The sequence below is a fragment of the Sciurus vulgaris genome (assembly GCF_902686455.1).
Source record: "Sciurus vulgaris genome assembly, chromosome: 14".
NCBI lineage: Eukaryota > Metazoa > Chordata > Mammalia > Rodentia > Sciuridae > Sciurus > Sciurus vulgaris.
The window spans coordinates 33,800,202-33,826,207 of record NC_136475.1 but is presented as its reverse complement, the minus strand read 5'-3'; the positions used below and the strand labels follow the sequence as shown (position 1 = coordinate 33,826,207).

At 33.6% G+C, this 26,006-nt stretch overlaps 1 protein-coding gene across 3 annotated transcripts in view; it reads left to right on the top strand.

The window, feature by feature from the left end:
- Window positions 1–26,006, top strand: part of LRRTM4 (leucine rich repeat transmembrane neuronal 4) — a 787,905-nt gene that overhangs the window by 74,669 nt on the left and 687,230 nt on the right. The gene's annotated exons all lie outside the window — the stretch shown is intronic.

Below are 26,006 nucleotides of genomic sequence, written 5' to 3'. Positions count from 1 at the left end.
AGATATATTGATATTAAGAAAATTAGAATCCAAGACTAAAAGAAGTTATCAAATAGCATTGATAACTATTTAACAAGGATCAAATGTATCATTTATAAGTTAAGATAGACCACAAGGGAATCTTCAAAAAATCAATGCTTTAAAATCAACATTTGCAGAGAAGGTAAAAATTTAAGAAGTTGACAAAATAAAATTGTACTGGATTATTTTACAAAGTTATCTACCTTTGACATATCATAAAAATGACAAAATGTAGATTTACAAGATTTAAACAATATTAGTAATAAATTTGGATTAGTATTTCTATATCAAAATGTCTATACTATATCAGAAAATGTTTCAAAATGTGCATGGAATGTTTGCATAAAAGACCATATAATTACGTAGAAATTATCAACAGATTTGGCTTAGACACTTGGAAGCAGTTGATCTTATGAAAAATAGCACTGAATAAAGACTTAAAAGGTGAAAATGTAAATCTTTGCTCTCCTCCAGTGACTCTTGGTACACTGAATCAGAGTTATAAAATCTTGGCTTAAGAAACTACTGTCAATTCATGCCCTAAATTTACTTTCTCTTCTTGAGCATGACTCTCTGCAGGACTCACTGCAAAATGGAAATGCAGGACCTCTTCTTAAAAAAATTGTGAGAATTTTGAGGAATACTATAGCTGGATCATATAGTGATTCCATTCTTAGTCTTTTGAGTAACCCCCATACGGATTTCTATAGTGGTTGTTCTAATTTATGTTCCCAAGAACAACATATAAGAGTTCCTTTTTCTTCACATCTTTGCCAGCATTTATTGTTATTTTATTCTTAATGACTGGCATTCTAACTGAAGTAAGAATAAATCTCATTGTAGTTTTGATTGCATTTCCCTGATTGCTGAAGATGTTGAACATTTTTTTTCATATATTTGTCAGTCATTTATATTTGTTCTTTTGAGAATGTCAGTTTAGTTTATTTGCCCATTAATCCAACAGGTTATTGGCTTTTTTAGTGTTAAATTTTTTGAGTTCTTTATATATTCTGGATATTATTCCTCTTTTGGAAGAGTAGCTAGCAGAGATTTTCTTCCATCTTTAAGCTCTTTCTTCACACTAGTGTTTTCTAAACAAAGGATTTTTAAGTTGATGTTATCCTATTTATTAAAACTTAGTACTATTTTCTGGGTTATAGGAATGCTATTGAAGAAGTCATTGCCTGCATCTGTATGTTGGGGTGTTTTCCATATGTTTTCTTCTAACAGTTGCAAAAGAATTTTACATTAGGGACAGCAAAGTTTTAACCAAAAAAATGGTCCTTGTGAGCATGGGGACTATGTCACTGTGCAGATTTCACAGCTAGTCTCCCTTAAAGCACTTTTGTCTGCCTCCTAACCTCAGTTAAAAGGAGTTAAAATGATTTTACCCTGTTTTCTTGCTGTGGATTTTGTATACCGGTCCTGAACTTTCCATTACAAATACAAAATATCTTCATTTTTAGAAATGTCATTAAGGTAAGCCCATGACATATCCATTTTCAAAGTCTCAAAATTCTGTTATGTATCTAAGAATAAGATCCAAAGTCCTTACTAAGCCATCAGAACTTGGCATTGATTTCATTCTTGTCCTTTACTTCCCACATATAGCCTGTTAGCGAGTTCTACAGGTTCTACCACCCACAATAGTGTAAATTTGTCAGCTTCACAACTCCACTGCTATCCTCCTATTCCATGCTACATTGGGACCACTACAGTAGCTTAGAAGATGGTATCCTTGGATCAGATTATGCAGACTGCACAACTAGTCTCCCTTTTCATTTTTAAGTAAACCCTTTTTGACACAATTGTAAAGTAAATTTTTAAAACTGTAATTAAAATCAAAAGATGCCTTTCATTAAAGCCTTTGGTGGATTTTCATTGCATGTAACGTAAAATCTGAGTCCATCCCATGTCTCCTCTTTCCCATGCTTCCACCTCTTCAATCCTGCTTCTCTGTCCTTCCAGTAGCCTGTAAGTAAAGTTTACTAGAACATCAGAAATTCTACTTTTAACCACCTGGCACTCATTAAGGACTCAAGCCTCTCAATTTTTATACATCCCTTTGCCTGAAGTGCTTCCCAGAGTCCACAGGTAGCTCCTTCTCACTTTATCTGTCTCAGTTCAGGATCTTATCAATAGATGTCACACCTCAAATGACCTTTTATTTCACAGCCCCATGGATTGTACTCAAAGCAATTGTTGCCATCTGAAATTCCCTCATGTATTCATTTTTTAGTAATTAGTTAGTTAGATGAAGAGTTGTTATGCTTCCAACTATTTTAAAGATCTATGAAAAAAAGCATCTTCTCAGCTCTTAGTGTAGTACCTTGAACGTAGGGAAACTGCAAGGAGAAACAGTGCAAGTTTCATTCTCTAACTCCTGTCAGAAAATTAAAAATTAAGCATTAAAAGAATGAGCAAGCATATGCAAGTGTTTTCCCCACATCCAAAATAAGATGCATGTCTGATTTCGTATTCTGATTCTCATCTCTAATCAAGTTCACTGAACCTCCATGTTTCATTTTCCAGCTCATCAGGAAGAACAGCACTGATGCTCGATTGCATCTAGAAATCAATTGACAGATACTTATTGATTGCCTCTTTTAGTCATTGAGCAGGATTAGGTGATGTGGGAAATTAAAAAGTATAACAATATTTATTCCACCTATTATAGGGGACTAGATGCTATCTAATGTCACCGATGGGACACAATAAAAAAATAACAAAATTCATGAGAAGGAGATTGGAGTGACCAGGGATGACTTCAGGAAGAACTAGTCTTCAGATTCTCTGGACTGGGTTTTAAGAACAAGACTTGCAAATGAAGATATAAACTTCCTTAAAGGGATTTTGTGCCACAGTGTATGAATATTTTTTTTTTAATTGAAAAGTTTACATGAAGAATCCATGAAAAAGAAATTGGAGATTTATGTTTAAATTGTGGAGCTGCTTCAATGTTAAATCCATTTAAAAGTCAAAATGCAGGCAATGAAGATCCATAAATCTTTTTTGGTATGGGTGTAATATTAGGGAAAGTGATACATTAGAATTTAATCTACAGAAATTTGTAGACTAGGCAGGAACTTGGAGTTGGTAATAAAAGTTAGATTATAATTGTCTAGATATAAGATGCTAAGTGCTTCAACTTATATGTTTACAGGGGAGGATAAAAATAGCAAACTTTTGGTACATGACCAATTACAGTTTCTTTTGAAAGGACAGAAATCAAATGTTTGGTTATTGTTTCAACTCTCTGTGATCTGAAGATGAACAATAGATGGAAGCTCCTAGTATAACTTGATTTCTGCTTTCCTAGATAGATATGCTTCAATTTTTTGAAGTTTCTTAAAGTCCTGTCCAGGGCCAGTGCTGATTGTAGGCAGTTAGGTGAAGGATAATACACTTGTCTACTTTATTAAGTTTTATTACCAAAGTGTTCAGTTTAAAACGGAATCAAAAAATGAATAAAGCTGTTCTCTTCTTTTGTTCCTGACTTTAATTGAAATTCAGATTTAAGTCCAAAACAGATAGACCAGGGTAATGCAGTCCCTGATTAATGATAATTTTTATTAGGGCTTCTGTAATGTTTTACCTAAAGGAGGTATGTGTGTGTGTGTGTGTGTGTGTGTGTGTGTGTGGTTTATTATAACTCCCAAACTATTGATTAACTTCTTTCTAAATTAATTATGAAACCACCAAGTGGTGTTAGATGTCATTAAAATATTATATCAAACATGTTTAATAATGATTTTTATACCAAGAAACAATTTTTATGACTAAATTTTATCTGACAAATATGTTTGAAATAATAATGGCAAGCCTTTATCTGTTGAGCATTCATTTAGTGCCCACTCTATGCTAGTCTGACCTAGGTGCTAGGAATGTAATGCTGACCAAGTCCTACACGATTCCTGATTTCTTGGAGTTAATATTCACTGTTACTATATACTTGGTACTGCTTAAGTATTTAACATGTGGTGGGAGTCAAGGTTATTCCCAAAGAAAGAGAAACTGACTGAAAGTTTTCAGTAGGATTAGAATTCATTAACAGTGGAGATGGAAAGAGAGGATTTGAAGTGACATTGCCAGTAGCGTTGTCCAAATTCATGTCAAAAGAAATGATCCAGTGAAGCAACACTGGTTGCATGTGGCACCAAAGGCTGAAGCTGGCAACACCAACCCCACCAGCCTAGCTCACTGGACCCTAGAACTGCCACTTCTGGGAGTAGATGTTGTTGTCACAGTGGCTGCTGCTTTCCACCATAGATTCTCTACAGTCCCTGCTGCTTTATATCCTTGGCTTTTCTTTCCAGGTTGGGGAGGATGCATCAACTGGCAGAGTCTAGTCAACTGAATATGCCCTAGTAATGAGGGAGTCTGAGAAAGGAGGCTGACAACCCAGCTTCTACAATTTCAGGAATGCTTTGCCTCCTGAGGTGGAAGATCTACTAAGTAGAAGATGTTTCACGATTCTGAGATGGCAAAGAAACAAAAACATCAAACTTCAACTGTTAACGAGTTATCTAATTAAGACTTGCCACAACACCAATATTATAATTATTTTTAAATAACATAATTGGTTGGCAAATATTAAAATTAATAAGCGGAAAAGCCAACCTTTGAACTAGTCTAACTATTCTAACTTCTATTGCAGTGAACCTGTGTTGCAAAACTTTTATAAATTTACCAATTTGTAGACTTTTTTCTCTCCTTTATATTTACAAGCTCTGCCATAGACATGTTTCTTAACTCTCCTAAATCTTGATCTCATCATTTTTACAGAGACAGGGAAAGAACATTGGTCTAAATTTGACTGTTAGGTTTCTTTTTTCATTTTTAAATGTAAATTAAAATATTAAAAATGACCTTAAGCCTTTAGCCTGTATTCTGAGTCACTGAAATCATCAGAATTCATAAGATTCTAAACTTTTTATTAATGCAAAATTTCTGACAGGAAAGGACCATACGAACTTACAGAATAATTTGTTTCTCAACTCAGTTCACTGCTCTTACTTATATTAGTGATGTATGTCACATAAATACAGAAGAAATTGTAAAAATAATTCGAATTTACCTATGTTCAAGATGATTACATTTCAAATATGCCGATATCTGTTGCAAATACATTAAAATGGCTTAACCATGCTACTTTTCATAAGTATGTGAGGATCATTGCCTTGATATTGTTAAATTTGAATAGTCTGCTAAAAATTAAAATATATATTCTCAACTTCATTAGACACACTAAGAAATAATGTCCTGTTTTGATTCTTGGCAAAGATCATTCACCTTTTAAAAATATAGCATGCTATACTGTGGGTCACTGTACAACCTAGTTTTCTACTTTTAAAATTGCATCTCAAAGAAATTCTTGCTCATGTACTCACACGAGTATAGAAATACCATTCATAATAGCCCAAACTGGAAATCTTAAAGACATCTATTAATAGAAGAATGAAAAATTGATTTTTGCTTTATAGAATAGAATACTATAGAGCAGGAAAAACATTTTATTTTTACTGCATTTTATATGATATTTTATTTATATTGCAGCTGCATACAACAACATGAAAGAACTTCAAGGATATAAAATTAGGTGAAAGGAGCAACTCACAAAAATCTAAACACTCAGCAGGTTTCAATTTATATAAATTTTGAAATCAAGAAAAATCTAATAGAATCTTATTTTTATGTATCAATAATTGGAAAATTATTAAAGAAAAGATTTATTTAAAAATTACATAGAGTTTTTTGAGTTCTTTATAGATTCTGGAGATTAGTGCTCTATGTGAAGTATGATTGGCAAAGATTTTCTCCCACTCTATAGGCTCTTTCTTCGCATTGCTGATAGTTTCCTTTGCTGAGAGAAAGCTTTTTAGTTTGAATATATCCCAGTTATTGATTCTTGCCTTTATTTCTTGTGCTATGGGATATACAGCCACATCAATGTTCATAGCTGCTCAATTCACGATAGCCAGATTGTGGAACCAACCTAGATGCCCTTCAATTGATGAATGGATAAAGAAACTGTGGTATATATATACAATGGAATATTACTCAGCCATAAAGAATGATAGAATTATGGCAATTACAGGCAAATGGATGCAACTGGAGAATATCATGCTAAGTGAGATAAGCCAATCTCAAAAAAACAAAGATTGAATGATCTCTCTGATAAGCGGATGATGACACATAATGGGGGGTGGGAGGGGTTAGTGTTAGGGTTAGAGTTAGGGTTAGGGAGGGGGGCATGAAGGGAGGAAGGAAGGACTGTACAGAGGGAAAAGAGGGGTGGGAGGAGTGAGGGGGAAGGGAAAAAATAACAGAATGAATCAAACAACATTGCCCTATGTAAATTATGATTGCGCGGATGGTGTGCCTTTGCTCCATGTACAAACAGAGATACAACATGTATCCCATTTGTTTACAATAATAAAAAATGAATAAATTTAAAAAAATTTTGTGCAGAGTTGCAGTAGCAGGTAGAAATAAGATAGTCTCAGAAACTAGTACAGAGGGGGTCTCGAAGGTACTAGCAATGCTTAATTTTTTAATCTGGGTAAATGCTATTATTCCATTTATGGAGTAAATACAGGTGTTATACACTATTATCTACATAATATAGTCACATTTGAGGAAAAAATGACAAAGAAAGGTAACTGGCATATAATTCTTTGTACCAAAATTCAAAATCTTAAAATCTTTGATAGTAGGTAATAGCTTTGGAGAACCATGAATGCTATTCTTACTGATTCTATGCAGAGTATTTGGGAATGAACATGTAACTTTAAAAATTCTACCCTTTCTACCTCCAACCCACTGCCACCTTTTCCTGACATGAAACACAATGCATATCCTTTATTGTTGTCCCTCACTCCCTGTCTGCCAAGATATTCATTTCTTCTCTTTGTGCCATACAGCGATCAATTAGTCACAAGCAACAGTGCTTATTTCTGACCTTCCTTTTCCTATCTCTCATATAATATTTTATTAATATTTTACTGTCTTTTAGTTTCTAAGAAGAATAGGTTAATTCAGGTAGTATACACATTTGTTCATGTATCAGCACTATTTTATTAATTAAAGTCATAATTGTTACATTTATAATCAGGTAGTTATTTATGAGCTCTTTTTGATACAAGAAGGAATATCCATCATTTTAATGAGTTTTTTTTTCTGAAAACAAAGTACTTTATAATTTTTTTTGACAATTTAGGTCAAAATGATTTAAATTTGGCTCTAAGAATGTTTTATTAGCATGCCAGTTACTACCAACCCTGTCACTATTCTTCTTATTCATCATATGGTTCTGCTTAGACATGATTCACCTGACTCTTATGTTCAGAAAAGACTTAGAATGATAATTACAATGAGTTTAATATTTGTGCATGTGGATGATCATTATATAAAGAATTAAAAGAATTAATATAAAGCAAAACAGTTCAACCAAAGAAATTTAGACCCAGGATAATGAACCTACCTTTACCTTGTCAAGTTAATCAGGATAAAAAAAAAAAAAAAAAAAAAAAAAAAAAACTATAGTTTTTATTATGGATTAGATATAAGGTATCCCCCAAAGGTTCATATGTGAGACAATGCACAAATTTTCAGAGGTGAAATGATTAGATTATGAGAGGTCAAACTTAATTGGATTAGTCCACCAACATGGATTAACTGGGCAGTAACTATAGGTTGGTAGGATGTGGCTGAAGGAAGTAGGTCACTAGGGGTGTTCCTTGATGGTTTGTATTTTATCCTCGTTGAATGGAGTTCCCTATGCTTCCTGGTTGCCATGTTCTGATCTGCTTCCTTGTGCCAAGCCTTGCCACCATGACATTCTGTCTCTCCTTGCGCCCAGAGCTATGGTGTCAGCTAACTATGGACTGAACCTCTGAAACTGTGAGCCAAAATAAACTTTTCCTCCTCTGTGTTGCTCTTGTCAAATCTTCCAATCACAGTGATGCAAAGCTGACTAAGACAGTGATAGTATGTATACACACATGCAGACACACACACACACACTTTTAAATACACAAGTAATTGTTTTGTGTACCCCCCACTATCCTGTTGAATCATTTAGATGATGCTATCCTGTGTGTTCAGCATGATCTCTCATTTTTCTGTTTTTCCTTCAACTCAGAGGTGCATACTGCAAAATATGGGCCACATATGGTTTACGAAGATGTTCTGTTTGGTTAGTTATGCTATTTAAAAATCTTTGAATTAGTTATCAACCCTTAAAAACTGGAGAACTTCACATAAATATTAGGATATCCAGTGTTACATTCGAGTGTTGCATTCAACTGGTACATTGAACCCAATGTGCTGCATTTCATCCTGGATGAATGTATTCCTCCCCAAGTCTGAAGTCCCACATAGCCTTCATGACCAATCAACAAATATTATCATCTATAACTTCAGACTGCCTTTCAATGCTATTTACCTTCCCTACCCCCAGAGCATTGCCACTGCTTTTGATGTTGATATCTTTGTTGATTGGCTGTACTATATCCAGAGATCTCTATTTTCCTGCTTACAGTCCCTCCTCATTCCCATCAAATGTGTAAGTATTCCCCTACAGGACAGGTTTTTAATTGTAGTACATTGAATCTAAAACAAACCTTAGATTGCTATCTCATAGAGGACAGTTACATTCATTATGGACGAGCCTAATTTCAGAGCCTCTTCTACCACCTCATTCTCCCACATGTGATTCCATCTTGCAGCTCCCTCTCTCTCTCTCTCTCTCTCTCTGCACACATTCTCTCTCTCTCTCTCTCTCTCTCTCTCTCTCAGTCTGAATATTTCATCACTCTTACCTCTGTATTCTCCTAATTAAGCCTTAGGGAATTTTCACTACTTTACTTGTCCCTGTGTCTATGAAGCTTTCCCTAACCTCCACTGTGGCGTTATGTCCCCTTCCTCTTTGGTCTTTCAAGCATTGTGTGCATTTTTCTTCAATCATATGGATTATTGTCTTATTTATTCCTTATTTTAACTACCTTAACATCTTTTTTCAATTGTGAAATCCTTAATTGCAAAGATGATTTTCTAGCTATCTCCCTAATCTTTAGTAAACCTAGAGAAAATGCATCTCAAGTTAATTTTCACCCCCAAGGGGATCAGTGAGCTAAATTCATGGAAATCACTGAGCATTTGATCCCAGTGTCAAACATGCTTAGCAAAAATCTCTGGAAGTGGGTCTCTGAATAACTTCTTTACTCATTGAAATGGAAGAAACACAGACCTAAATAAATATTTGTTGAGTGTTTCTGTTTCAGTCCATTTAGACTAAACTTAATTCTGTGTTTAAGTCTACATTCCAGTTGTATAGTCTACATTAGATTGTATATCTATTTTTTTTATAAAATATGTTTAGCAATCTTTAGCATCGAACTTAACGACCAACAGCTTCAGAACTCTATAGAGGGGCATTCCTCCTAGACAGGAAGACTGAAATTGCAAAGGAAACATGAAAAGCTTTGTAAAGAACAAATCTCATGCCCAGCACTAAAAAGTGAATCTAACCAGTTAGAAGTTTTCCTTAACTAAAAATTTTTGAACTGATTTTAAGTCATTAAGTTCTATGAAAGTATTACATATTTGATCAACTTTGTTTGAGATCTGGTGAAAATAGTTTTGAATTATTGCTTAATATACACAGGCATGTGACCTGTGCCACCCTATCAAATTTATTTACTCAGAATCCTTAAGAAAATTAAAAGTGAAATGGAACTATTTGTGTCCATTGATACATATCAGCTACCTCCTACACATTTATCCATAATCCCCATCCTCCTAAAAGTAAAATAAATATTTTTTATAATGTCACTGTTTAAGTTCATGACTAAAATGCAAGGTATTTCATAATGATAAGAAAAGGAAAGTTTGGTATAACAAGTACTGAAGTTTGATAATTATTAAGGATGTGATTTTAATTCCGCTGAAGTACATTATATCCAAGCACATAGAAATTTACAATATGTCCTCATGTCTCATTTCCTCAGGGTTTCTAAAGAAGTCACATGTACAGCAAGAATAAAAGGAGAATCAGAAAAGTTCTTGGTAAACCTCAGTTCTCAGTTAAGATGAAAGTGCTAGAAAAGTCAGAGTCAGAGCAAACTGTTTGGAATTGAGGTTTATGTAGGTATCCTCGATCCTCCATTTCTAGATTTTAGGATACCTGTGCTCAGTTGTGTCTGTGGGGACTCGAAGATGGCCTTATCTCAAGCTATGATTTTGGTCACATGAAATCGGAAAGACAGGGGTGTGTCCACTTCTTGAAGGTGTGAGTCCTTGTTGTTGGGGAGACTGAGTAAAGTCGTCATCAGTATCTTCCCAGTCATGCAGATCTGGGTTGGTAAACAGAAAGAGACTTAGAAGATCCCATGTTGGAAGCAAGGAACATGAGGTGAGAGAATGAGGAGATATGGGCCAGGCATGGTTTCTTGTATTTTAAGGCAACTAGTAGTAATCATGGCTCAGTCAGGGTCAACTAACTGATGAGCAACTTCCCCTCCCTTGAGGAAGAATGTAGACAGGGGTAGAAGGAAACTAGGATGGAGTAGGCAAGCACACACAACTTCCCCGAATCCTTTACCCTGGCTTCCTCTTCCTCCTCCAGTTTTCTTTTTTCTCTTGACCCTTTGAAAGTAATGGACAGGTAGGAGAAATGAGGCTCTCCACTGGGACTTTGCCACAGAGGAGACTAGAAACTGAATGGGAGTCAGGCAGTGTTGTGTGGGGTACTGTTATTACTCAAGTGCTTAACAGAATTTCTTTATAGTCAGTGCAAGCCCCTGAGGAAGCCAAGACTATATCCCTAAATTCTCCACCTCAAAAATTCACCCTGAATTTATTTCCCATCTCAAATAATTCACACTTGTTATTGTGCAGTCAGACTCTCCAAAGATGATATGATGAGTCCTCCATAAGAACACGGTTCAAATAATGAAGAAACATCTTACAGTTGAGCAATATGGGGTCCTACAACATTCATTAAGCCCAAAGAAATATAAAACATCAACTAGAATTTTCTTTTCCTCTCTCCAATATAGTGTCCCAAAGAAGTTGAAGTCCCCAACTGTGATCATAATAAACTCAGCATAACTTCACATTCATGAGACTCAGGATAACAGCCTAGCAAATGATGGGAAGCATGGTTTCTTTGGCAAATCACTTAACTGCTCTGTGCTTCTATTCTCCCACCTGTGAAGCATGGGTATTACTAAAGTAAGGACATAGTGAATGAATACATGTGAGATGCTTGGATATCCCTAGTATGTACTAAGCGATTACTATCATTACTCTTGGCTTTAAATAATCAAATTAGCAAATACTGCCTTTCTTCTACCCTATGTGAGACAAAGGAAGAAAGAAGAGGGAGTGGAACCAGTACTGGAAGAGAGTGGAAGCTTTTCACACTCCACAGCTGTGATGTCATTTACTCCAAGCCCCACAATTTTCTATTGTTAATACAAAGTACAAAGGCAGTGCAGTTAGCAAAAACATATCCAGCTGGTCACATTTACTTTGTTATATTGATATGTGTGTGTGTGTGTGCGTGTATTCAAAAGAATGTTACTTCCATTTCTTATGGAAAAAATGGACCTAAAGAAGGAAGACAGTGAGAACAAGAATCATTTTTATGACCTCCTCAGTGCTTTCCCCATTAGAACAGTCCAGAAAATGTTAATTTCAAAATTCAGTCTACAGAGAAGACCAAGAATTCTTGAAAAAGAAATTTGATATTTTTGATAGCACAATTAGAATGATAACAGATGCAAAACTTTAAATTATTTTTCCCTAGAAGTTTAGTTATTGTGCTTGTAGACAAAAGAATAGCTTAAAGTTGAGCCTGGGAGAAGTATTATGTGTATGATGAACAATGATTTCATCACTTTTGTGAAGTGCTGACCTCTAACAGAAGCCTGGTAGGCTCAGAACCTGCCAGCTATCTCCTGGTGTCCACAGTTACACTACAGCCCCGGACAGGAGGTCAGAACTTGCTGAGCTATCCTCATCAGGACAGCTGATTCATATGCAAAATTATACTGACACTGACAAAAGAGCTAATGCCACCTTCTGTGTAGTATGGCACATGTCTTACTTTTTAACCCCTTTAGAGTAAGAAATTAATTATAGAATGATTAATAAAAAGGGATATTTTCATAGTTTGTTTTCTTTTGTATCTTTCTCTTCTTTTCCCCTATGGTTCATGCATCCAATTTTTTCTTTAAATAAACAATGACTTTTCTGCTTCTTATGTAAAAAGGGAAATGTATAAAAAATAAGTTGTACTAATACAATGCTAAAATTCCACATTCGACATTCATTACTAAAACCTTTACGTGGTAACAGTGAACTAAATCCAGCAATACTAAGAATGTTTGCCAACTCTGTCTCGTCCAGCGGGTACAACGAAGACTCGGCTCTCAGATGGAGTTTTAAGGTCTTTATTTTTATGGGAGAGCTTCTGAGCCGAGTGCCTGGTTCTTCTTCCTCCACCGCCGTCTTCTTCTTCTTCTCGCCATGCAGCTCTCTCTCTTCTTCTTCTCTCTCCCCCAGCTGCTGCTTCTCTCTTCTCGTGGCGCAGCTGCTGCCCCTCTCTGCCGGGAAAAGTACGCAGCTTTATGGGATGTAACACCCAATCACCTAACGGGTCAGGCGTTTGGCTCGTGGACACTTAATGGTGGGTAATGAGGACATGTACTGATCACGAGCTAAGCACAGACGCGGAAGAGATCAGCCAATAGAAAGCACTTCCTTAAAGCTGTTTTTCTTTGACGTTGGGATTCTCGGCGCCATCTTAGGGCGAGGCCAGCTACCACTGCGGGCCCTACAGGGCAGCGGCCTCCAACACAACTCATTAAACTACATTTGGGTCTTCTGTAACATGACATATGTGTTCCTAAAAAAAATTGAGCTATGCAAAATTGTGCAATAAAATTCATAGGGCTGGTGAGAAAATGAAGTTAAAGGCATAACACTCTAAAACTTTATCAATGACAAGTAAAAAACAAATGTATGAACCTAATAAAATTATAGCACACCTTTAATGCGTATTACATGGTTAAGAAATACAGAACTAGGCACAGTGGCACATGACTGTAATCTCAGTAACTCAGAAAGCTGGAGCAGGAAGATTGCCAGTTTAAGGCCAGCCTCAGCAAGGTTGTGAGCCCCTTTCTGAAAATAACATAAATAAATAAATGAATTATAATAAAAGACTGGGAAGGCAGTTCAGTGGTCAGTGATAGAATGAACCTGATTTCAATCTCCAGTACAGGAACAAGGAAAGAAAGGCAGGCAGATTACAATAATAATGGCACATAGCCTTACTTGTGGAAATGAAAGAATAATTAAAGTCTGTGAGTTATTATAAAGTGTCAGAAGGAAGGTTATTGAAATTGCACACAAAATATGGATGGATGTGGCTCAGATTAACTGATAGATATTTATTTGAAGTTTAAGTGTTTTCTACTTGGCTGCGTTCAGCCAAGTACAGTTTTCTGTGTCTGTTTAGTGTTTTTGAGGACACAATTGCACATAAGCAAATATACTTATATATGTGAAATAAATACCCTTGTAGATATGCTTGCCTTCTAATTAATTACCATGGAACAAATTTGCATTTCCAAAGCAAGTGTTATAACTTACCATATTTGGAGTTATTCAGGTATTGATGATAGATTCTTCTCCCATAAATATCCACATATACACTTATGCATTCATGCATATTATACTTGCAATAAATACCCATTTCTTATCTCTGTTTCTTGTAGCATTTTTCTGAAAATTTCTTTTGCACCATTTGATTATGTACTCCCTTCACTTTTACTTTGTACTTACTAATCAAAGTTTGGCAGTTTGGAAACTGTCTAATGGAAAACACTTATTTAGTCAAAGAAGTTTCAAGTTCATTCTCAAACATGTTTCCATAACTATAGACACTTTTGTGATCTTGAAAGCCTGAGTTGCTATTTATATTACTTTTATATCCTCTTAGATAGAAGTGGTAACTTCACCAAACATGGGTTAAAGAGATTCCCAGGATATTCTTTAGGGAGAAAAAAAAAGATATTTACTTGAGTAGTATGCATAGGCAGGTGGTTATACTTTTATAGGATTTATATTTAAAGTGTTATTTTGTCATGGATAAATTCCAACCACTGATTCTGGTTTACATCAATAAAATGAAAGAGTAAAATCAGTATGGTTGATGTGAAATCTTAATAGAGAAATAAAGGTGTGGGTTTACATTGGAACTAGACAAAATTACACTCCACAAAGGGCTAATTATTGCAGATCATTGATGGTACTGTTAATCATAAGGATAAACTATTTTTTAGTATTCGATGTAATTATATTGTGTTGAAGATACATCACTTCAGATCAATATAAAGCAATTGTTCTCAACCAGAGATAATTTTTACTGCCCAGAGATTTTTGGCAACTTGTGGAGACATTGTTCCAACTGGGTAGAAGGTTGGGCAATTGGTGTCTAGTGGTAAGAGACTGGAGATGCTGCTAAATAGGTTATAGGTCACAGAACAGCTCCCCACAAGAAATGAATTATATGATCCAAAATGTCAGTAGTGTCAAGGTGGAAAAACCATAACGTAAAGGAAATACACCATTTTATTTATTCAATTAAACTATAATTCATGTTGAGTGGAACATTTAATAAAATATTGGCCTGTGCTCCCTATAAAGATTATGTGATGATGATGTTGTTTTGAAATGCTTTTATTATGTATCAGCCTCCAGCCCATCTCAAAGAAATGCAGAACATGCATTATGTTTTCACCTTATTGATTACATCTTATATGGCAAAATAAAATTAATAAAAATATTAATAACACCAATAAATAACCTTCACTGTTTAACATGTGCTACACAGTTTTGAATATTTTTACAAGTTTTATTTTGTTTAGATCTTATAACAGTCTATGAGATAGGTGTTTTTATTACTGCTTTGTACATAAGGAAACTGAGAAGTTAAATACCCAAGTACACAGCCTGCCACCAAAGAACTAAGAAATGGGGAATTAGGATTTACTTATGAAACTATTTTTTGTAAATCTGGAACTTAAGAATCTCAACTTTATTGCAACTGTGCCAAATTGTATTTTGTTTGGGAGTGTGAAACTGGTTGTTGAGATCCTGAGCATATTCAGGATATATCTAAATGTGTTTCTTTGATGCTTAGAAAAGGAATAAACTGTAATTGCTCACTTTCATCCCTTTATCACATAGAGATTTAGAAATCATTTGAAGATTCAGAGGAAAATATGGTTAAATGAATGAAAAAATAAAAGACAGGAAAGGAGAAAGAAAAGGAATAACAAAATATGGTGGACATTTGATGTGCCAGTGGTGCAAGAAAGGCACACCAGTTTTAAGAATTGAGAAGGAAGCTTCCCCAGAGACCAAGAAAACAAAAACTGTTATCTCCTAGATATCAAGCTTTCTTCCAAGTATGTTACATTTGTTAATTCACATAATTCTCACAATATCCCTCTGGGATGTGTGTATATATTGCTCTTATTTTAAAAATAAGAAAGCTGAGGCACAAAGAGATTAACTAGCTTGTTCAGGTCATGCAGATCAAGCAACTGTGACCTCACTGGAACCTGGGCACTAAGGTATTACCATCCCTGTTTACAATCACACTCGGAGAAAATGTTCAAGACCCAAACAGGAAATATCAGGGTTTAGGATATCTGGACAATTTTTAAGCATAAATCAATTAGATATTATCCCTTTCCGTTGATCATCGGTCTGTGTATGTGTGTGTGTGTGTGTGGGTGGGGTGTATGCACACATGCAATGCCTTTGTGTCTAAGAGGATAGAGGTAGTGCAGCTGTCTACGTACTGCATAGTTATATACTTAGATCTCACTTCCAATAGAATCGTAGGGGTAAATGGCATGAAGATGTTTAAGACTGACGTGTTTTCTGGTATTTTTCACAGATAGAAAGCTGAAGCTCGAAGTAATTTATGAAGGAAATTGTTCAATATGCTGTTAATTTGAGTCTAGAAATGATCAGATTTGGTACCTACTGATATTAAAATACCCTTACATTTTTAATTTACTTTATTGACTTGATGTTTCCCAACTTTAAAGTATATTTAACTAGCAATATATGCCTATTTTATGAAGCAAAATAATAAGGACAAAGAGATATATGTAAAGGGAACTCCATCACACATATCTCCTCATTGATGTTCTCACCCCAGAAATAAACAATTTTGTCAACCTGGAGTATGTCCTTCCACATAATTCCTTCACAAAAATAACACAAAAATGCATCCACAATCTTAATGGTAAGTGATTATATCACTACCATGAGAGGTTAAACTTCAAATATGAATTCCTGAGGAAATGGTCTCTTAGAAACTTTATGACTATATGAGCTGGTTGGTGTGCACCCACATCCTCTGCAGATGGACAATATATTAAATATCTATCTGTGAGCAACGAGCTGTTATATAAATCTTGGAGTAATTGTGTATTGTTAAGAAATAATTATAATTCCTAACTATCATCTTCTTAAAAGTCCCTGAATTTTGTTATGCTAACCTTCTTATAGAAGTATCTAGTTAACTCTTATTTACCTGTTCAAGTGGCCTTCCCAGTCATTTCCTAACTGAATTTAAGTCCTTAAAATGAAGATTTTATGTTATGATTAAGTTGTGATCAGTTGGCTCTTGTCCCTGTATCTTTTGTCAAGCTTCCCTCTTTCCACCTACTTATTACTCTTTTTTTACCTTTTTCCTAGAATTCAACCCAAGAGTTTTATTGTCATGGATGTGGGGTTATCTGATACTGCTATACCTATGGAAAAATTAGGTGAAAACATTTAATTTAGAAAAGAATCAATCTATAATTTCATACCAAATGTCTATATTAGGAAAGTTGTTAAACTTTATATAAAATATTAAGAGATCCTCCGGGGCTGTGAAAAAGGTATATTTTTTATGTTGCATGGTTTTCTTCCACTGAACTCAGAATAATCCACAGATGTATGTTTTATCATTCCCATGTTTCATTTAGCTGAGAATACTAGTAAATATAATAGAACAACTTGTTAGCATTTATTGAGTGTCAGACATTCTGGGACTAGAATTTCATTTATAATAATACCCATTTTAAGGAAAAGGTGCACAATTTTCAAAGTCTGCTAAAATAATAAAATGTTTATTGACTACTCTATGGGTGTTTTATCCTCTATGGCATCATCCTTTTCTCTGAATAGCCAATACCAAAACCACTAATTGATAAATCTGAATCTGGTGTGACTCCTTTCCAGTCCCTGTGGCTCACTGAAGCAGGAAGCATCTTTCAAACACACAAATTTGGTCAGTTTATCTTTATTCTCCCCTTTAAAAACCTTTTTTTGAATAATAATAATAATAATAATAATAACAATAATAAAAAGCATAAAAAGCACAGAATACGCCTGGCTAGATTGGCTTCCACCTGTACTTTCTAGCTCATCTTACAACATTTTCTTCTTTTTCTACTTGAGCAACACTGCATTTCTTGTTAACCAAAATCTCTGATGGCACAGAGCTTTGAGTATGTTGTATTTCTGCTTTTAATAATACTACTAATACAAATATCACTTACTGAATGAGCCTTTACTTTGTTCCAGGTGCATACAAAGGTTCTAAACATGAATTGGGTCATTTAGTCATAATGGATATGAGTGACACATAAATGCTTAAGAAGATCTCACTCCACAGTGTTAAAATCTTTTTTCTCATTCAGAATTCCACCCAAGGGCCACTTCTTCAGGAATATCTTTCAGCTAATATAGATGTCATAATACAGGGTGCTTTCTCCACATAAATTTGAGCACGAGATGCTGAGTAAGAAAAGCGTCTTTGATGGCTCCTATTGAATTTTCAGTTTCCCATAGGGTCTAGAATATAGATGGCTACTCCAAATATTTGCTTTACCAACAATATATATTTTACATGAAGTGTCAAAAAAAAAAAAATGGGACACATCCTCAGACTTCCTGATGTCTTCAACTGACATTGTTAAGAGAAGAGCTTGGTGCTCATGCAGCTTTGAGGGAAGTCATACTGAAGGTGATAATGGAACCACTATACTACTTGGTTGGTGGTATCAGTGATAAAATTCTTATTTCTAGAAGAAAGAGCAGTTTTGAGTTGTAGTACATAAAATTTCTTCTTACATTAATTCAAATGTCCTGAAAACACTATTACATTTTAGGAAATCTGAAATGCTATCAATTGTGAGACTCACCATTGTTTTATATACTCCTTAGAATGATACATAACTGCCAGTAGAAATACAGCATGGTGCTCACTTGTTTGAGTCTTGTATATTTCACTAATGAAATAATATTTCATACTCATTTTTAATGAAATGGACATCGATAAAAGGAAAACACAAATAAATTGGTCAAGACATTTCTGAAGGCTCTTTACATTAAAAGCCCTTCTCTTTATCAGATTGTAAGCTAGAGTCCTCTGTGACCATGTCTTCCCACACAATACTGTTCTTTAAGATGTTGAGAAGGTTGCTGGTCAGGAATTTCTGTCTCTGTTTTTTTGTTTGGTTGTGTTTTTGCACTGTCTTCTTTTACCTCTACAAATTGATGATTTCTAATCTGCACATTTCATCACTTTACTTAACAGAAAATTAGAAGACTTCTAGCCAGTAATCAGTGCTTATAACCTATGTGAAATATTCTTTAAATTGTTTCTTGACTAGATTAATGTGAAATCACAATTGTGCAGCTACACAACCAGAAATAACAGTTAGACAGTATTCAAATAAGGAAGACTACCCTGCTTCCATTTGGGTTGACCATGATTATAAGATGGAAAAAAAATGTGCTGTGAAGGTTCATTGAAATTTCACTTGTTTAGTTTTTCTATATATCAACTATATGTCTACATGGTGATAAATATTTAAACTACTTGGGTTTTCATCATTATTTCTCACAACTCAGGCCAGATAAGCTTAGTATCTCCATTGTAAACATGAGGAAACAAAGGCTCACACAGAGAAAAAGTTCATAAAATAACTAGTAAAAAATTAATTCAGAATCCCTTTTCTGTAAATGTGGAACAGCAAAAATATGAACTAATTTGGTGATTGTAAGTTTTAAATAAGGTAATATACTTAAAATGTTTAATGTGATACTTTAAAAATAGTAGCTATCTAATAAATATTAGCAATTTTACATCATTCATTTATTTGTTAGGCAAGTACTTTTTGAGCACCCACATGGAACCAATTATTATCCTAAGCATTAGGCAGATAGCATTAAAAATATTTTAAAAAGCAAACAAATAATAATAAAAAAATAGTCACTCTCCTAGTGGACTATTAATGAATATGTAGTTTTTTAAAATATGTAATTTTTAAAAATATGTAATTTTTTAAAAAAATGCTAAGGCTTTTGTGAGATTGCGAGACAGCAATATAGGAGCATTTAGACATTAGACTTTCCACAGATATATTAAATGTTATACAAATTTATTAACAAATCTGCTCTTAGGCCATTTCAGCAGATTTAGTTCATTGTGGGAATGATTTCTATAAGAGTAAATAAAACTCTAACAAATACAACTTTCATAGTAATGAGACTTCCTCCTTATACATGGGAGAGGACCTCAATTTAAATATGAAATGGTCAATCAAAATTGTTCTATTAAACTATTACATGCATTCCTGCAAAATCAAATCTGTATGGCTAAAGAAGTAAAATGTATCTAAATTTTCCTAGGGCATCTGAATTTTTCCAGTGTATATTTACTTAAAGAAAATTTCTTTGTGAGCAATTTGGTGTTTTGAAGAATATTATTTTATATAAGACACCACAGTCATTAAAAATAAATTATATTTGCACTTCCTTTGTGAGAATCACTTCAGCATCAGTTAATTAATTCATAACCACTGAATTGGTACTGATTTGCAAGCTTTAAAGAAGCTGCTGAGTTTTCGTTTATTTGTCATTAACATTCTGAGAGATCAATATCTAAAATAAAATGATTTTCACAGCAAACATTTAATTTGTTATTAAACACTTTAAGAGAAATATATTTCTAGTTTTTTTCCCCTGTAGATCACGATTCCATAAAGTATTCTCTTTAGCACATGATTTTTGTTACATTCTTCAGCCTGTTTGAAGAATATTCAGTTTCATCCATTAAAAACAGTTTTTATTGTTATTTTAATTATTATATGTTGAATGCATTTTATTATTTCATAGGGCAGATGTAATTTTTTGTATTTATATATGCAGTATAGTCTTCAAGGGCACTATCTATGGGGTCTACCAGCTTGGTTCATTTTGTACTAGTTGTAACATTTAAAATAATACTCAAATTTTTCCTTTCTCAATTGATTCACTTATGTAATGACAAAAATATTGCCTTCTAAATAGTTTTGTTCTGAGGATTAAATAACACTGGTAAAATAAAACAGCAATGGTTTTTAGATTTGGCAAGGTAAGTAGTATCAGCTATAATTATTATTGGTTGATTCAAGCAAGTTCATATGTTTCTTAACATATTAACATTATTAATGTCTAAATATAAACCTGTTTGGTTTCTGATTGCTATTGTGCTAAATTTAGACATTAATACTGGGAAAACAGGAGTCCTTAAAATAACATGTTTTAGAATAATTTGTTAGAAAACAGAAAAACATTTTACACCCATGACTATGCACACACATATATATAATATGTATATAAAATATATGTATATATATATATATAAATAGATACATATGATTTTCTTTGGTCATATTTGGCTTTATTCCATGACTTGAAATTATGATAGAAGGAGGAGAAGAAAAATGAAGGAAAGCAAAAATAGAGGAAAGAAGAAGAGTATGTTATTTAAGCCTTAAAAAATCATTTGATATAGGCCTACTAGGAACTTTAAGTGGAAAATTATCTATTTTTTTTACAACGTTCTTAATTTGCTCTGAGTTTCATTTCCTTTTTTTGCAGAGGGTTATAGAATCTTAGACTTAAAAAGAATAACTTCTTCAGTTTTACATCACTTTAGCATGAATCCAAACACCGTGAACCGAACACTGCTCTGTCTTGGTTTCTTCCTTTCTAAAGAGCCCAGAAGGGCATTTTGAGTTATTCTGTCTTTAGTCACTTGCAGGAGTGTTCTTTACCTTGGAAAGGGCAAGGTAGTGTGGTTTGCCTTTGTTGTTAAGTTCTGGTTCTATTGCAGCTAATCCGCAAAACAGCACTTGTATGGTTTACACTTGTGATTAAGTTTTGAGGTTGTATTTATGCTGAAAATGAGACTTCATTTGGTAAAGTAGTCTAAGTTTCACAAATGGGTGTATATTAGATAATACCTTGGCTTGTCTTTTGTGCTTTGTATTTTCTAATTTTCATTATCAAAAGCAAAAAGTAACGTTTTCATTTCAACTTGTTTGACATATACTTTACTTCCACTCTCCCAACAAAATATTTTTTCAAATATAAAATCTGAGTTTAAAAACCATGTTATTATTCTGTTGATTTCTGTATTATATAACCTATGTCAAGATTAATGTTTTTATTTTATTCAATTCTGCAATCTGATTTGCTACTTTAGTTAAAACCATAACTTTAGTACATTTCATAGTTTGGCAAGGTAGTCTGTATATATTTTATTCATACTTTATAAATGATGTTTTACAAGCTCTTCAATGACTTAGCTATCTGTGACCAAGCTCTTCTGTGACCTAGCTATCTTCATTTTAAGAAATTCAGCACAAGATGCCATTTATACAATAATTTTACCATCAGTTACAAGACTTTAAATTTTTGTAACAACTTGATAATAATCTTGCTAAAAACATATAGAAAAACTATGCTTTATGCTTAAATGCCTAGTGCTAATTGTTTATTATTATTTAGTCATACCTCCCTATTGCTTCTCCCCTCCCATGTGGATTAAAATTAAAGAAAATTGTATTTTACAAACACTGGGTAAATATGTGTTTAATTATTTCTTTACACAGGGAAGAAAAATATTCAAAACAGGATGGATATAATATTAAATCCCAGAAGAAAACAATCTAAAACATTTATTCATTAAATAGTGTGCCTTATATTTTCTATCAAACATTATTTAATTAATTTTTGTAATATACCCTTTATGTTCTCCTTAATCACTTTGGTAACTTTTACAAGGGCAGTATTAATGTTTTACATTTATCGAGTGAGTTAAATGTCCTCCTAGTATACTACTTTCTAATTCAATGAGTTTCCATTCTTTTATGTGAAAAGGTTATGCCCCAATTTTCTCAAAGCAACTTGGTTATTTTTAATATATTTTATTCTAAATATGGGGTGTAATAGCTCTCACACTATGGCTTAAAAAAGTCAGTGGGGTTGATCTAATGCAATTACCTTGTATTCTTGCGTGAGTCAACAAATAGAGTTCATTAGATGGTTCAGTCTCTGTATAATATGAAGCTGTTGTGAAATGCAAAGCATATTTAAAATTTCTTATGCTTGCCTGCTCAGAATGGCATATGTAATAAGCTAAACTTTTCATGTTTAGAAATATTTCTGAAGTTTTAACCATATTAAACATTTTGCTTGATCAAAAATTCATAAAAATCATATATTTTGCCAACAGTGAATGTAACAGGCCAGTATTATTGAAAGGTCATTTTAATTAAAAGAGATATACTTAGCAAATTTATTATATCTGGGTTCTCTCCAGTCAGATCACTGTCAAAGCAGATAATCATGATTCTTTTTCTCATCCAACAAACTAGATATTTGTTATTATTATAGATTAATTATGTCTATTAATATTTAAGTTGGCACATATTGTGCAGATTTTCAATTGATAAAAATATTCTTTATTGTAGATTTATCTAGAACAGACTATAATTACATAAAGCCCATCTCCTTAAACTTTGTTTGATATTTTAAGAATTTAGAGAAGGGATTGACAGGAAGATTTGTTTGCACAAATAAAATATCTCTGTTACATGCAGAAAACAAGTGAGTATTATTTATCATTGTAGAACTAATAGAAAAGAATAAAGTATTGGTATATCGAAGTTACATATTTTTATTTTCTTTCCACTTTTTAATACATTTTATCACCTGAAGATTGTATATTGTGAATTAATACCCATTTCAAACCTTTATAGCTTTCTAAATTTTTTTTTGTTAAAGTGCATGCCATTTCTGGAAGTACTGAATAATATGATAACTTAATCTTTCTTCCATTGGTCCTACATTTGCTTTCTCTTAACATCAAGCTACGACTAATTTTAACTTCATTTTTTATATCATGAAATCAATTATAGTGTGTAATGTCATAAGCAAAATTATATAGATATCTAATTAATGTAATTGAACTTGTAATTATTTAACAATCTTAGCATTGATCTTCAAAGACAGATGATTTCCTATTCTTTAGATTCTAGCCATCATTAGCTAGGCATCACCAGAAGACCAGGGTATATGTCCTGTGCTTTAATTTCACCACATTGTTTAAAGTTGATAATGTAATTTCAGCTCTTCTTTGAGCATTCTTTCTTACAATAGTTCATAAAAATATACAGTATGTTTCCATGGAGTAACTTTTCAGTAATCTTTGTACTGCTTTTAATATATTTTCTTACAATACTCTGTCTTGCTTAAGATTATCGATGTCTCCTAATCATATATATTTCTACATAATGGAGAATCAAAACTATCAAGGGTTGGATGCTCATATTGAGCAAATAAAGGGAATAAAACTGAGTGAAGTCATGAATCAAACATCTCTGCGATCATAGTATTGATCTTTGATTTCTTTTTCCCTGTGTTTATAGAGTAGGTAAATGTAGCCTTTGTCTTCTGGTTTTGTTGTTAAAAAAGCTTTGTGTTTTTTGCTTAATTTTATCATCACAATTTTATTTTATAAGGCAGATACAATGATCATTCTTTAAGAAGTGAGAGACTGTACACAGATAATTGACCTAAGAATTTTCCGCTAAGTAATAAAGCAATTTGATCAATAGTTGAGTAAGAAACTTGAAAATATCTGAAGATGCAGTGTCTTTCCATGAATTGTAGATGTGCCTTTAACTCTTCTAATTACTTGAAATCAAGTCTTCAACATTAGCTATGAAATTGACAGAAATCTGAAAACTTGAATCTGAATGGTTGGTAAATATCCATTTATTTGAGTGGCCTTCAGTCACTTTAAGTGCAATCTATTGGTTCTCAACCAAGGGCTCCTTTTCTTCCCAGGAGACATTTGTTAATGTGTACAGACATTGCTGTGGCAAGTGGCGATAGGGGTTCCACTGGCATCTAATGGGTAGGGGCTCAGGATGCTGCTAAACATCCTACAATGCATAGGGCAGCTCATCAGAAAAAAGTTATGCATCCCAAAATGTCAGTAGTGACAATACTAAAAAATCTCTAAAACTGGAATAATCTGATGCACTAAAGTAGAAATGAACAGAAAACCTTCAAAATAGCTTTCATATTCTCACTCACCAATATCCCTGTCCCTCCTTCTTTTTATAAGTATGAGGTATAGTTTTCAGGAAAAGAATAATTGTTGTGAGTATATTTGGGTTTTATTCTTAATTCAACTGCCTGTTGGCATGGTAACCTTGGGCAAGTCACTATATTTTTAAAATAGGAATGTTGCAGTAACAATTTCTCACTTATGAGGTTGTTTTGAGGATAATATAATGCATGTAAAGTACTGAATACCAAACCTGGAGAGTAAGTGCTCAAAAACTTATAGCTGTTACATTAATCTTAGTTTCTTTCTTTTCTTTTCTTTTCTTTCTTTCTTTCTTTCTTTCTTTCTTTCTTTCTTTCGAGAACTTGGTAGCATCTCTCTCTTTATTAAAATTATTTATTTATTTTTAAATTTTTACAGACTGCATTTTGATTCATTGTACATAAATGAGGTACTTCATTTCATTTATATGATTGTACATGATGTAGATTCATACCATTCCTGTAATCATACATGTACATAGGGTAATGATGTCTGTCTCATTTCACCATTTTTCATACCCCCCTCCCTCTCATTTCCTTCTACATAATCTAAAATTTCTCCATTCTTCTCTCACTCCCCACATCACCACCCCCATTATATATCATTCTCCACTTATCAGGGAAAACATTCAGCCTTTGGTTTTTTGGGATTGGCTTATTTCACTTAATATGATATTCTCCATTTCCATCCATTTATTTGACAATTCCATAATATTATTATTCTTTATGGCTGAATAATATTCTATTGCATATATATACCACAGTTTCTTTATCCATTCATCTATTGAAGGGTATCTAAGTTGGTTCCACCATCTAGCTATTGTGAATTGAGCTGCTATAATCATTGATGTGGCTGTATTACTGTACTATGCTGATTTTAAGTCCTTTGGGTATAAACCGATAAGTGGGATAACTGGGTCAAAAGGTGGGTCTATTCCAAATTTTCCGAGGATTCTCCACACTTCTTTCCAGAGTGGCTGCACCAATTTGCAACTCCACCAGCAATGTAAAAGTGTGCCTTTCCCCCACATCCACACCAACATTGATTATTGCTTTTGTTCTTGATAATAGCCATTTTAATTGGAGTAAAATGAAATCTTAGCATTGTTAGTTTCTTAACATATTAAAGATTGTATGTTTTCCCTTTATTTCCAAGCTTGCATGTAAGTTTCTGACTCACATCAAAACATTTGAAAGGTCCTAGGTTCTTGGTGACCATTGGTCCATTTTATGTCTTTAACAGCTTTTTTATTCCCCTGGTTTCCATTTATCAAGAGCTATACTGCTTTGGCATTAGGAAGATACTCTTTTTTTTTTTTTTTCAGTCTGGGTTCTGACCAAGGGCCTACACACTTCACTCTGTTTGTCTTATAGCTTGAATGTGACATTCTCTGCAGCTATATATCCTCTTCAGAGAACCTATTAGATATTACCATTTTGTCTCTGTAGGAAAC